The sequence below is a fragment of the Micromys minutus genome (genome assembly GCF_963924665.1).
Source record: "Micromys minutus genome assembly, chromosome: 9".
Lineage (NCBI taxonomy): Eukaryota > Metazoa > Chordata > Mammalia > Rodentia > Muridae > Micromys > Micromys minutus.
The window spans coordinates 10,635,361-10,642,275 of NC_137978.1; the positions used below are offsets into that span (position 1 = coordinate 10,635,361).

Below are 6,915 nucleotides of genomic sequence, written 5' to 3' on the forward strand. Positions count from 1 at the left end.
TACACTTGGAGCAATCCATGGCTCCAGCTGCATATGTAGTATAGAATGGCCTTTTTGGCCATGCATAGGAGGAGAGGACCTCGGTTCTGTGAAAGCTTGATGCTCCAGTGTAGGGCAATGCCAGGGCAGGGAGGCAGGAGTGGGTGGGTATATGAGGGAGCACCGTCAATGAAGCAGGGGGAAGGGAATGGAATAGGGGGTTTCTGGAAGGGAAACTAGGAAAGAGGATAACATTTGTCATGTAAATAAAGAAAATATACAATAAAAATAAATAAAAGAGGCAACAAATAAATAAATAAATAAATAAATGAAAAGCATTGTCCAAAAGCAAGAAATAACTCAAGAACTGATAGCAAAGGATTCTACTCTCAACTTATACGGTGGAACTAAGGAAATATGGACAAAAAAGTCACACACATATACACACATACACACACACACACTCAAAACCAAACATATAAAAACAGCAATCCACAAGTTGAAGGTTACGTGTTTATTGGGTAAGTACAGTTTAGTTACTACATTCTTCTCTGTTTGCAGATGGCTTAAGTTCTACCAGCCTCTGGTGAGGATGTTCCACATTTCAGGCAGAGTTGTGGAAATTCCTTAGGTGATGGTGGTATGTGGATGATTGGCGAAAGCTACGGTTATATATGGAACAGGTGTAAGGCGTCTCTCCTGTGTGAATCCTCTCAGGAGCCTTTCAGTTGGTCTTGTGGCTGAAGGACCTTTCGAATGTGCTGCACATAAAAGGATTCTTTGGCTTGTGTATGACCTCATGAAGTCGGAGGTCAGAGAGTCTTTTGAATATTTTCTGGCAGGTGAGACAGACAAATGTCTTCTTCTTCATGTGAGTTCTCTGGTGGGATGAAAGGCTACAGGCATGTTTGAATCTCCTAGGACGATCTTCATACTTGTATGGGTTTTGATCTCTATGTAATCTCTCTAGATTTTCACATGTTAAGTTTACCTCATGATTCTGACTAAGGACAGGCTCAGAGGTAGACTGCTCTGGCCTGGAGAGGATGCCTGGTACCCCCTTAGGGTCATCTTCAGAAAAAGATAGCCCCGGTGACTCTTGCAGGCACATGGATGTTCCTTCCCTTGTCCTTATAGAATCCTGAGGAACCCCATGAGAAACCTCTCCCATTTCAGGCTCAGGGTGATACATTGTTTGGTTAATGAAGAGGGAATCTCTCTTGGTCATGGGAATATTATTACCATTATTTACTTGAGTAACATTCCTAGGAGTGTTACAGCTTTCTTCCTTGTCCTCAGAGATGTTTGTCCTGGAGAAAGTCATTGGTTGTGCCTCCATGGGGACGTCTGCAGTAGTCTGAGCACTCAGCAGCTCTCCATGATGACTGGAGTTGCCTTGACTTGCTCTGGCACCCTGAGGGAACTGAAAAAAATCACTTCCCTCTTCCTGCTCAGGATCCTGCTCTTCCAGGATGATAAGGGAGTCCATCTTGTTTCCACTACAGCTGTCACCAACATTTACTTCAGTAGCATTCCAAGCAGTATTGTGTTTGTTTCCACTGTTTTCTTCTCCTTTGGAAAGAAAACAATCTATAAAAATGTACCCAAAATGGATGCCCTCAAAACATGCCTCTTCTGTCCAGGTTACCAACTAACCTGTGGTTAATAATATACCTTGTGTAGCGTGTACCCGAACTCCTGCCTTCTCTAGTGTTGGCCTAGTGCTGACTGCTGTTGTTTCAAAAGCTTGATGACTTCTTTTAATGGCATGTTTTCAGAAAAGAGGGCTTCCCGTCCTTGCATGCAGACATGGACCTGTAAACAAAGCCAGGTTTCCCTTGCCCTTGAGTCTGTGTATTACAGACACCTGCCCACAACCTGCTAGCACAGGAAGACTGGAAATGGATTAGTACATTTGTTTATCGCTAATGCCTAATTATCCTTTCCTGACATTCACAGAGTCTGATCTCTAACATCACTATACACACTGTGTTTTCAAATATTGAGTCACTGCCTCTAGAAAAAGACAAAGTTATATATTCCTGAGAGCCATGCCCACCACATTTTCCTTAACTGGTAAACACACTGAAGGAGGATAAGCCTTTTTCTCTTTTTTTAAAAACTTATCTTATTGAATATTCTCTATATTTACATTTCAAATGTTATCCCCTTTCCTCCCACTCCCAACCCCTTCCCCCCACCTGCTTTCATGAAGATGCTCCCTCTCCCAATCACCCTCTCCACCTCAGTGCCTTGGCATTCTCCTACACTGGGAAAAAAACGTGACTTCACTGGACCAAAGGCCTCTTCTCCCATTGATGCCAGACAATGCTGTCCTCTGCTACATATGTAACTGGAGCCATGGGTTTTTCCATGTGTGCTCAGTGATTGGTGCTTTAGTCCCTGGGAGTTCTGGAAGGTTTGTTTGGTTGATGATGTTGTTCTTCTCATGAGGTTGCAAACTCTTTCAGCTCCTTTAGTCCTTTCTCTATTTAGCTCTTTCATTGGGGTTCCTCTGTTCAGACCGATAAGCTTCTCTTAAAGTGGACATTCCATGTTTCCAGATTGGCCCAACTCTACTTGATCTCTTTTTAAGTGAAGTGTTTCAAGGAAGCACAAGGCCTACTCTCAGGAATATGACTGGATACTATGGGAGCCATGTTCTTAGTATGTACTTTTGGTCAGGAAGTTTTAAATTTAAAATAAAACCCAAAGGGTATATGCAGTATAATACTTAACTTGCAAGGTATGGTGGTCAAACATTTAACCTAGAACTTGAGAAGCAAGGGAGGGTAATTCCTCTGATTCTAAGACCAAGGTGGACTACATAAGGAAACCATGTTGCAAATCACAAATACAAGCAAACAACCAACCAAGAAATGAACCAAACAAATAAACAAATAAAAATCTAACCAAAATATCTTAAATAATAGGAAGCATTTTTAATTGATGTGTATAACTGTGTATATGATGTGGCTGAATATTTTCAACTACTTTACTATTTCTGCCAATGACTGATGATTATGCAAATCACAGCTTTGAGAAAAACATCTAACAAAATTAAATCTATATTAAGTCTATCCAAATTTGAATATTTGGACTGAAGCTCCATTATTATCAAAGAAATTCTTATGGGTATTGTGCTGCTTTGAATACATGTACCAGCCATATTTCAGTCTCAGGACTTTACCATTCTGACACCTCAGTTTTCTAGACAGAGAATCACGTGATATGTAGTAGCCAATTTGGGAAACCATCTAGTCAATTTGATCCCTAGTTTTTGCCACACAGTCTCAGGGATCACAGGTGAGTGCTGTGAACTTTGTTTTTAAGTGTGTGGGGCAGGATCTAGTACAGTCCTCATGAACACACAGTAAGCACTTCCATGAACAAGCTGTCTCACACCAGATTATCTCCTCCTCATCTCTACAAGTCAATTCTTCTGTTTCACTGATAACATGTAACTAACCTAGATTTATTTATGCTCATCAACCTAACCAGTAGGCTCCTTACTGCTCTACTCATGGGAATTTTAAGTAAAAATATTGTGCAATATAAACATTTTTGTTTGGGGAAAAAAAATCTCAATTGTAAAAAACAATATACACAAGCAATAAAAAAAGAAAAGAAAACTTCCTAATTTTCCCCAAATCCAAATGATGCTCTCTTTCATCCAACTAAGCCCTCCATATACTCACCATGACAGGAGGCTGTAAGCACTCATCAGTCAGACCCATGTTTCTGCCACTGGATTTCCACTTCTCTGTCAAAGTGAACATGTCCTTGCAGTGGCCAGTGATGAGAAACTGCTCCAAGACCAGTTGAGAAATCATCTGCTCCTTGTTCTGATTTTCTGGCTGCAACCATGAGGTAATCATCTCCCAGAGTCTTTGCAGCTCCTACTTTGCTAAGCAGCCATTGTTGCTTGGGGAATAGTTGATCTGAGCACTAGGTGAGGTAGAGAAGTCTTCTTTCCAGTGCACAGCAGAACTATGAGTTGGAATAAACTCTAAATTGTCTTTCTGAATGTCTGTTGTTGGTGTCTTATGCCTAGAGGATTCTCTAAACTCTGAAGCCATTGTAGTAACAATGGTCAGAGAGATTCAACTATGGCAGTTTGATATCTGTTGTGACTTTAGAACCAATGCCAAAAGTGGGTATATGTACTGTAAAAACTGTGAATTTAAAACAAAGAAGAAACACATAAAGTTAAAACCAACAAACTAAAAAACCAACTAAGATTTCTGTTACTAATGGTTTTATTGGTCCCTGACAGTAAATGCTTCATTGTAATCCTACAAACATGTTTGTTGGGAAACAGAAATGGACAGAACACCAGACAAGCAGGAAAAACATTCTTGGCACAATACTGTGAAAATCATGTGTCAACAATCAATAGACCTGCCATAAGATCATAAGAACACGGCAATGCCATCTGCCCACCACCCACCAGAAATGGTGAAGAATTTGCTGTTTCTCCAATTTTAAGTTTTGCCCTGGTGTCTCATTATTAAGTACCAGAGAATACTACTTTCATAAGAAAATATTTAAAATGAATGGCCAGTAATACTAATCTCACAGGGAAGCAAAGAAATATCCATAAACATACTTGATGTTTACCAACGAATCCACCACTCGATCAGGAAAGTTTTATAAAGACAGTGCTCAATTACTGTGATATACTCATAATTGTGATGAAGAGTCTCCTAAACCCACAAATTCTCTCTCTCTCTCTCTCTCTCTCTCTCTCTCTCTCTCTCTCTCTCAAATACTTGAGAACACTAAGAAGGGAAGTCTATCTATTCCCCAAACTTACCTCTATCTCCAGTGATCTTCAAGGGTTATTCCAGGAAGCCCTGGGAAGCAGTCTGTCTCCTGCCTTGTCCCTGCTTCATCTGAGGTTCTGTTGGAATTGGTTTCCTTTTATAGTGCCTGGCTTCAGTGAGTCAATAACTGACGTTGGTTGATTTACAAAGTAATAGAAGTAGAGTCAGGAGTTTTGAATTCCAGCACTGCCTGGTAGCTCAGGAGACCCAAGTCAGTCTAGCCTTGGAGAAAGGATAATGCCAAACAAGGGCAGCAAATACAAGCAAATAAACAAACCAGAGGACTTATTTTCCTGCCGACTGAATCACATAAGAAATCCTAACTTGGCCCTCGTTCACTTGTGACCCCTAAATTTACATGTTGATGTTATACCCCCAAAGACAGAGGTCATATGTCAAGGTTGTGTGCTAAACTTCAGTACAAAACATAGAACCTTAATTGCTATTACCCCCAAATAGGATGGAAACTCTTTGATTAAAACTTCTAAAGTTTGAAGTCTTTTAAATTCACAAACACAAAAATTTTGAATGGTTAAACAGCAAGCTGCCTTTCCACTTAAGGAAAAAATTGCCACATGACAAAGAAAGAACCTAAAATTCTTCTAATAAATTACCCGTTTTTTTTTACAACAATGATTGACTTACCTCATTAAAATGTATGATTTGTTTTAATTGCTTGTCACGCGCCCACGCTTCCCGCCGATAGGAACAGGCGTGCAACAAACAAACAGATTCTTCTGCGGATAACCTTTATTGTACAGCACTTTGAGCAGGGGACTTCTTGAGCAGGACACTTCTCTCTGAGCCGGGGACTCCCTACCAGGTTCTACTGTCTAGGCGACCTCTCACGCACAGTCTCCCATGTGCGATCTCTCTGTCCAGTCTCTCCACGTGGGATCTCCCGCAATCTCTCCTATCGGGTCTCTCTCCACGTGGTACCTCTCCGCCATCCCTCCACGTGGGGTCTCCCGCAATCTCTCCACTATCTTCCTCTCCACGTGGGGGAGAAATGCACTGCTATGTATGCCTAGGAGACTCGTGTCGCTACCTGATTGGTGCGCCCTCCAGTAACTCAATAGTATGCCCCGAGAGCGGGCTATGACGTATGTGGGGCATGCGCATTAAGTCTCTTGGCTGGGCAACAACTCTGTTTGCTGAGTTCTCGGCGGGAAGCCGGCGCCATGTTTGGGTGTGGCACAAACGGCTCCCTACAATTGCTATTAATGATATCCAGAATATTAATGAATTAATTCAATACTAATAGAAAGAAATATTCAGATGAAAGTATTTGTTCATATATTTTACTGTGGGTCACTATTTTCTTCCTGCATGTGAATTTCAAGGGACACAATTCAATTTAAAAATTAAATATTTCAAGGAGGTTAGTGGCTTTAATCCCTGCCACACCTTTAATCCTAGATCAGAAAACAGAGGCAGGAGGATCTCTAGCAGTTTGAGGCCAGTCTTCAAGACTTCACATAGAGTTCAAGAATATCCAGGCTTGCATATACAGAAGGTATCTCAAAAAATAAAGCAAAACAAAACAAATGAAGCAAAAATAAATAGCAACAATAACAACAACAAAGAGATGCTAGAAGTAGCAAGGTTCCCTGGAGTTCCTAGCCCTAGGGAGGTAGAAGACATGATTTTAAATCTTTTCTTGTTTGTTTTTTGGTGTAAAGGATTCATAATCAGGGTCTTACAACATTCACTGCTTGGAGAAAACCATTCAGAGTAGAACACATCTTTATTACAGTAATCACAAGTTAGAGATAAATGTGTGCGAGTTTAAGGTCAACTTTGTCCACATTTTAGTTCATTTATAGACAGAGTTACACAGGAATCTAGCGTCTCAAAAAAACAAAACAAAATAAAGACAAAGACAACCAACCAAAATCATGCTTGAAGTAGTGAGGCAGGTCTGGAACCTTGGCAATGAGGAATTGGAAGCAATGCAATTGTAGTGCAGGGTTCATTCTGACCAAATTAGGGAGGTTGTGAGCAGACTACGTTATAAAAAAGCCATTTGAAAAGCCAAGTGTGATAGCTATTCCTGGTTGTCAACTTGACTTCATCTGGAATGAATTACAGAACGGAAATGGAGGGCTCA

The 6,915-nt window shown here is 40.8% G+C and overlaps 1 pseudogene across 1 annotated transcript; it reads right to left on the minus strand.

The window, feature by feature from the left end:
* Positions 1-583: 583 nt before the first annotated feature.
* On the minus strand, positions 584-4,058 carry LOC308424934 (zinc finger and SCAN domain containing protein 4C-like; annotated as a pseudogene). Its single transcript has 3 exons — positions 3,678-4,058; positions 1,654-1,794; positions 584-1,569 (listed from the first exon to the last, which is right to left on the minus strand). The product of its transcript is annotated as a zinc finger and SCAN domain containing protein 4C-like (transcript).
* Between the last annotated feature and the right edge of the window lie 2,857 nt (positions 4,059-6,915).